This window comes from Pantherophis guttatus, chromosome 1 (genome assembly GCF_059756535.1).
Source record: "Pantherophis guttatus breed Tessera chromosome 1, ASM5975653v1, whole genome shotgun sequence".
Lineage (NCBI taxonomy): Eukaryota > Metazoa > Chordata > Lepidosauria > Squamata > Colubridae > Pantherophis > Pantherophis guttatus.
In genome coordinates this window covers 116,832,194-116,840,741 of record NC_142063.1, presented here as the reverse complement: position 1 = coordinate 116,840,741, position 8,548 = coordinate 116,832,194, and positions in this window count along the sequence as shown.

The window sequence follows — 8,548 nt, the reverse complement described above, 5'->3', positions numbered from 1 at the left end:
CTCTTTGTTTTCCTGTGTTTTGAAGAACAGTAGAATTTTCAGGCAGCCTTTCTGTTGATAATGTAGCATACATCATCCTATTTGTAGTTGGAAAGGTTGGGTGGGATTGAAAAGCAAGACTATCTTCTTTTTAATGCATGACCTCTGATCCTTGATAGGATAAATTTAAGACTTTTTTGGGGGAAAGAAGTGGTGGTGAAGGAGAGAGAGAGAGACAGAGAGATGCTGACAGCATATTCTGTTGCTTTGTATCCTCTCTGCTCAATAAACTTTTGGAAAGGAATGTGGCAGAACTGATATCACTATTTTTAAGAAGTCAGTTTGAATAATCAACACACTTCATTATGATACTCTTGACACAGTATTTGGAAACCTCCATCAAATCAGAAACATGCTAGCTCATGTGGAAAAAAGTAGGCAAAATGTTTCTGTATTCAACATGCTAATAACATGAAGATTCAAATAGGTAACTCGCGCCATATGAATATGATTATTAATTTTCTGATAGATGCCATTATGAGAAGCCTATGCCAAACAGCCTTAAATAGAATGGAAGGAGCTGCTTTAACACAAAAATCACAGTTGTAAAATTATTGGTACTCAACAGTGAAGATTTTGTTAGGTATGGCTATATATGCTTGCTCCAACCTGTGAAGGAGTGAGGCAACATTCATGTACACTGGCTCTTTAGCACTGCATCCCTTAACACTGTTGTGTTGGCTGTGCCTACAAAAGACTCAGTGCTCAAAATATTAATATTCAGTATGTAACAATTTAATTACTTCACTGCTAAGTGACAGGATCATGGCATGATGTCATGTGGACCACGCCAACTTATGATTGCATTTCCAACAATCCCAGTTGCCATCATAGCGCAAATCCTATGACAATTATTAGGACTTGTCACAAGTGCCTCTTGTTCAATGCTACTGTGACTTCAAATGGTCACTGAAGGAGTGGATATGAAACAAGGACTATCTGTAATACTGGTTCAAAGGAAATACACATTCCAGTGAATTTTAATTTTAAATCTTTTTCAAAAGTAAAGTTTTTATCAATAAGACTATGATACATTCACAGTCCTGTTGGATTTGAATCATTTGTATTTTCTGCAGAAATTGCATTATCACCTGAATTAGAAATCAGTTAAAATCCTCCCACCATGCCCCAAATTTAATTTTCTGAACATTTATTGTTTTCCGTAGTATAATAACATTATTCACTGGAAATAAATTAGATAGTTGCAGAGAGTTACTAAGATATGTATACAGCAAAGATTTAAAAGTAAGGATAGAATGGAGAAGAGTAAATTGTCCCATTTAATATTGTTTCTGTGTGCTAGCAAAGAGAAGTGTTTTTGCTAGCTGTTGTCATCATAGAACATCCCCTGCTAAAATATTTTAATGCAAATGAATCAGTATAATCAAATCTTCTGAAATAGGATCAGAAAAGGAAGTCAAAAGATGTTTTAATGCTTGGAAAAAATGTTAACTTGTATGGTGGTGAATCAGTTTTCACAAGCAAATGGATATTGTATATCTTTTGATATGGTTGTATTTGTGTAATATTGACTGGCTTGGATTTGTACTTTATTACCACATTATTTTTAAACTAGAAATTTATTTCAAAAGTCTATTCACATAAAGGCTTGAAGATGATATGGGGTAAATGAATCAACAACAAAACAATTTATAAAGTTCATTTTTATCCCAGTGCAAAAATGTAGAGACTTTTATTAAGATATTTATAATCTTTTTCTGGTTTCTGAAGAGAATCTAGGAAGTAACTCATAAAAACAATAAACTTGTGCAAAATTATTATATATATTTCTTACGGCACTGCTTTGCATGTTAAGTACTTCAGCATACAGTGCATGTGTGAAACTTGATATAGTGTTATACCTGATAGGTTGTGAAAGTTCTACCCATTGTTGAATTGTTTGTTATATGTGAAATAGCTTGGAAATATCAATGCTCGCCCTCACTTTGTTTGACTGCAAGTATAGCTCCCTATTTTTCTATTTTTCCTCAAAAATAAGGAAGCTAGTATTCATCTGTTGATATAGGAGAACATATAGCAATCTAACTATTTTTTTTCTCCTGTTTGGACACCTGTAAAGTAGAAACATTTGATGACATAATGAGGGAGAGGTGGAGTGATGCATGCAAAACACAAATCTTTTACTGACTTACAGCCATGATTGTAGCGATAGCGTTTCTTTTCCTCACGGATGAGCCATCTTAAAATGACTACAGTCGATACCTTCATATATCACACATAGAAATGGCTTACTTTGCTGCAAGTTTGAAAGATAAATGCAGAAAAATCTAGTGTTTGCAAGTAAAAAAGCTGTGACCTCGGATTTGTTACAGTTAGCCACATGGCACAGCTAAAATGCTGTGTAGAAGCCAGTATGATGCTGGCAAGCACTATAAGACAGCCACACATCTCATTTTTTCTGCAGATTTCATAACGGCATTGTTGCTTTTCTATAAAGATATTTGTTTTGGCACCTATCATCAAAAAATCACTCTGATTATCAGGAGCTGTGAAATAAATAACGAAATCTCAGCATCTTAATAATGCCTTCCCACTTTTTGATGATGCTACTATGCCTCCATGGTATACAGTGAGTGAACAAAGGAAAATTCAAGAACTTACACATCCCTTGTAAGAGGTGCTCAATGGGGGAGGGGGGGCTCTGTGCATCTCTGGCTGCGCAGAGAATTAAGGTGCAGAAGAAAGCAGAAGCTTTAGATTTCCTTTGGTTCTTCTGCCTCATCCTCTGAGAAGCAGGATTCGGTCTGTTCTCCCAGGTCTCACCCTATTCCCACAACTCGCTGGGAGCTGTCCGTTGAGAGCTTTCGCAGAGCAATCGGGTGGCCCGTGTGCTGTTCTGCAAAGTGGATACGCATTTGGTTCTTCGCTGCCCAGCTTGCTCTGTCTGGCGGTTCGAATCCCTAGTATAGGTCTCCTGCGTGAGCAGGGGGTTGGACTAGATGACCTCCAGGGTCCCTTCCAACTCTGTTACTGCCAACAACCCTTGTGTTTTTGGGCCCGATCTCCGGGCTCTCTTCTGAAGATCTATCGTTCGGGTTTGGAGAGTTTAGCCTTTCCGTCTTTTTCCTTTAATTATTGCAAGATCGAGCTAACTTCTAAGCGCCTCAGACGCACAACTCCAGGGTTGCGGCGGCCACCTGCTTGCCGGGAAGGGTGAGCATGGTTGGATTAGTGGCTGTTGTGGGGCGTGGGGCGAACGGGGAGCCACTTAATGATAGGGGCTTCTGCCGGAAGCGATCTTTCGGCTCCGGTGTGTCTTTTGGGGAATTAGATTAGAGGAGATCCTCCACTGTATCTCCCATTTTCCACTCTCTCCGAGTGGTGGGGAAGTTAGGACTCTGTTTGAGAACTGGACTTTCTCCATCACCCTCGTGCCATTTCTGGATTGTAGAAAAATGCTTCCGGCTTGGACTGCAGAATGGCCACTCATCTTTGATGCCGGGGTGTGTGCGTGTGTCATCTCTGGAAAGCTGAGACGGCTCACTAGAGAGATAGAAGATCCACCCTTTTTCCCACTTCCTTGTAACTAAAGCGATCTTTGCCGCCTTCACCAATCTGTGATGTTCTCCAGAAATATTGGATTTGAGCTATCAGATGTTGACCCAGCATAGTCCTGGCAGGCTGGGGATTATGGGAATGGTAATGCAAGACACCTGGAGAATACCTTCACCTTCTCTATTTCAAGAGTTTACTGGTTGACCCAGAAAAGTAATTAATAACAGCATACTTCTAGATCAGCTTGGTTCAGATGCAGCTGTTTAGGCCAAACACAAAATTTCCCCCACTATTGTAATTGCTTCACTATCCATAAGAGAAGCGATATTATTTGTTAATTTATACTAACATAAAAGCTATATTAGCATTCCATTTTGAGATGTGATGATGATTTTCTCAGGAGCCCCCTTGATTAAAAAAAATTGCTGCTCTTTCTCTGGCTCCTAGGGAGCTTTCACTTCCACTTTTGTCTAATAAAAACTTGTGATTTATTTTAAGAGTCTTATATTTTGTGAGGGACCAACAAAATACTTCTATAGGATGCAGTTAGGTGTTTGGTTGTATTGTTATCATCTAGTTGTCTTTTTTTGCATGGGATATTGCTAAACTTTAAAGTCTTCACTAAATCCTGATGATGTTCCCAGCATGTCCATGTACTGTAATTTTGGGGATGCAATCCAGGAAAGGGTTGTCCTGCCCTTCTTTTAGGTGTTCTGAAATTCTCAAGAGGTCTCTCATTTATGAGATTTAGGTATTGGGAATAATGTTTTCTTGCCTATGTGATAATTGGAAGGAAGATGATTTTCTGCATTAAAGTGATGAGTGGATTTCTTTAGGATGTATTTACTCTCCATTAGCTTGATTTGGCCAACAACAGAAAACCAAAGAAGCCAAACAGGCTGAGATCCTGTCTGACTTCAGCCTTTTCATTTTTGCCTCTGTCTTTATGATGTATTAAATCATTAAGTAGATGAACCCTCAATCATTGTGGGTTGTTTTTGAAAACACAAAGTAGGTTGTTCAGAGTGTTTGAAGGGGTTTCTTGCAAAACATACCAATGAGGAGGAAAAAAAGAGCCGTATCGCTTAGCGACAGCTTTATTCTAAAGTCAGGGTAATTCTCCCATAGGTTCATGCTTGCGATAGATTTGCAGCCTTAATATGGTACTTTGAAAGAGTGATAGTATCTGATCTTCTTGTGTGCATTTTTTCCTGGAGAAAATGGCTGGGGAGGGCCAATAGTAATCTAGAACATTAGAGGTTCTGCAGAAGGATTCTGTTCCAGTCATGCTTGACTGATTTAATTCATTAATTCATTGCACTAATTAAAACACACTTGCTTCCAGACAAAATAGTCTTTAGGTTTTGGGTGTGATTCCTTCAACTGAGTCCTTCGGGAGTAAGGCGGTATATAAACCTAATAAAATAAATAATAAACTGTTGCCAAAATGCTGTGGTTTCCCCAAACTTGTGGGCTCCTCTTTATTATCTCTTTGTCCCCATAGAAAGCCATCTTCTTTCTACTCAGGTCGCTTTCTCATTGCAGAGGGGAAACACTGGTCCCTGAGGATGAAATTGAGAGAAATATATTTTTTTCTTCATTGATTATTGTGCCTTGTCTTTCCTTTCTCTACTACTCTCTCCATAGTCTCCTCCCTAAAATGGAAAAGGTCCCTTCACCCCCACCCCCACTCCATGCCTTAAATTGCTGCAGCTGCTGAATATTGATGCAGTCCTCATGCCAGCCAGTATCCACAGCCCTTTGGTTGGGATATTCCAGTATTCATGATGATCAAATATCTGTCTTAAAGATGAGCTTTCTCTAGTTAATGGGATCAATATTTTGGTTTTGAGTGAAATACATTTTAGTGGATGGGCAGAAAAGTTTAAATTCAGAAAGCTTTAAAATAGATTTTTTTAAAAAAACATGGTTGAATTTGAATTTGAAACAGAATTATGTACAACTGAGGGCCATATTACTGCTATTGTATATAAGCAACTGTTGAAATTTGAAATGGAAGAACAAATGAAAAAATGTATAATAAAATGAGCTAAAAACCTGTATGCAAATGGATTGATGTTGTTAAAGGATTAAAAATGTTACATTCTAGCCTTAAAAGATATTTTTTTATAAAATGTTGTATCCTTGGTCTTTTTCACCAGATAAATTTTCTGAAATGTATTGATGTAGCTTGAATTCATACTGGAAATGTGATCAACATGAAGAGACATTTTGATCATTATGATCATTAAGTATAGTGGTCGCTAAATGAATCACTGACTGTGCTTATGATCTTACTGCAGCTTTCTTTTGCTTGCTTTCCTTGGCTTTTCAGACCTTGCAAAGGTCATAACTGTAAAGATTGGCTATAAAATTGATTTTTATCACCATTGTAACTGCAAAATGAGCTAAATGAAAGATCGCTGATCTTTATAAAGCAAAGCAAAGCTGAGATAAGATTATAAAGACCACCACCACAATTTCACTGAATGACCATTTCACTTAATGTCCCAATTGTTGTGGCTAAACAAAGACCACCTATATAAATGCACCAGTTAGTTCCTGAATTGCTGCTGTGTGCAAAGTGAATAAAACTAATATGTGCCTATTTACTTATTCGTGAGGCCTGTTTTTCCATTCCAAAGTTGTTTCCTTGCTATGTTCCTTCCTCCATGGGTATGGTCTGGCATAATTCTTGTTTTGTTTGCCAGCAGAATGTCCCATGGGCTATAAGATTTCATGATATAGAAATTTTCCCCATAGGTAATCTGATGTATCTTGACTTTCCAATTGACATTTTATCAAATTGGGGAAAGCCAATCTCAAATTCATCAGCATTTCTTTTCCTTCAGGACATTCTGCTTCTGTTTTGCAGCCATTAGGTCAATATATCTCACCTAAGGCTTACCTGGTTGGGCTGTTGTGAGGATAAGAGGAGGAAGAGGGGAAAAAATAAATAAAGACCATTATTCAGTTGGAGGAAAGGCAAACTATAAACAGAATGATATAAATTAATATGGTGCATTAATTAGGGACCAGGGATCCGGTCCCTAATAGTAGTATCCTTCCGTTTGGGACCAGATATGTAGCAGAAAAGTTCATGGCTACAGGAAAGTGGATACTCCTGAAGGAGTGTGACTCAAGACAGGATGTTGTTTATGGTTATATTAAATTCCTGGACTCATTCCATACCATACGCATCATATATGATACCTTATTTTTCATCAAAAAAGTAAGGTGTGAGAAAAAATAAAATGAAATTTTATGAAATTTCACACATCTGGGATCTGGGATGTTCTGCTTCCCCATCCCATTATGTCCTATCCATACCGTGGAATGATGGAGAAAAAATGGACCAAGTCCACTGAAATTCAAGTGAGAAACAATTTTTTAACCATTTCCCTCAAATCCATTTCTAAACTTAAATGCCTCCCCCCCTCCCCCCACGAACATACCAAAGAACAACATAGCATCAGTTTGCTTTCTGGAAAATCGGTGCTATAGAATTTGTTATTCCTTGGCAGATGTTTTGTCAAGACAGGCAGCTGGCAACATTCTACTACAATTGAGCCTAGGCATCCCTTCAGGCCAAGCTACAAATTTATAGCTTAATCTGACATAGGTGAGTTCATAATGATTTGAATTCATCTGAATTTCCTCAGTGGAGGACACCCCTGCAGTATCTCACATACACCTTTTTCCACAGAGTGCTTATTTTTAGTTTACCTCTGGCAGCTAATGTTAATTAAAAAGTAGAAATTGTAACAACTTCTTCAACTTTGGTGTTGAACAATGGCAAATAATGGAAGAACTATGTAAAAATGTGTCAAATTCTTATAACCCAGAGGCAAGTTAGTTCCCTCATATCTGAAACCAGCCCTACACAGTGAAAAATATAGCTATTAGACATCCCATACTAAACCCAAGTCCTGGGCATTCCTCTCCTTAATCTGACTATTAGGAAATCAAAATCTCCTTTTCTCCAATATGGCCTGCAATTGTGTCAGGCGCATTGTGAAGAGGGCCACATTAGTTAGATATTTTTAAATTGAGCCTAACCTGTGATGGGATGCCAGGCTGATTCAGAGAATTGTGAAGTTATAGAGGAAATTATAGAAAAGAGAGTTGAGTCTTGAGAAAGATGAAACCACGAGAAAGAAATTATCATAGAAACAACATTGTGATCTTCTATGCCACTTCTTTCCTCCCTAGATTTAATCATCTCTTTATTCTTGAACTTGCTGTTCGTCTGTATATATTTATGAATCCAGGAGATAAATTATCTACTACCTTCAATTCTTCAATCTATCTATATAGTATTATAACTCTCATTGTGTTTACCTGTCCTTTAGTATCCTCAAGTTAGCCTCAGTGCATTATAGTATAATACTTTTTGAATCAAGATACCTAAAACCAGCTAATTTAAAAAATGCATAAAAAATCCAGGACCCATTATTCCTGTGGGATTGAAATTCCATGATGTTCGGACCAGTTTTATTCACAAAGTTGTAGCTGTTGTGGCATCCTCACAGTTACATGATTATGATTTCTGACAGTCCCTGCCAGCTTTCCATTGGCAAAGTCAATGGGAAAGCCAGCAGGAAATAGGAAGTCACTCCTGCTCCCATTGCTTTTTGCCTGCCCCATGGTCATTCTATTTATCTGTTTAGGTAAGTAGATTGCCATTATTATTTTTCTATTTATGTTATATACTCCTATTAGATGATCATATGATGATCCAGCATTGGGATAAAAAAAATATGGTTAGCCTAAAATTTAATCTTTATTCTGGTCACATCAGAAGAAACATTACTTTGATACATCAGACAGCACTACCTTTCTGTCAAATGGTGACCCAGTTGGTCACAGGGTTGTCTATTATCAACTAAAACTCACTAATCAGCTGGTTGATATGGTTGACTTTTATCTTCTTAAATATTTAACCTTAATTAAGGTTAAAGTAGTATCTAACTAAGTTAGTATCTAACTAAGA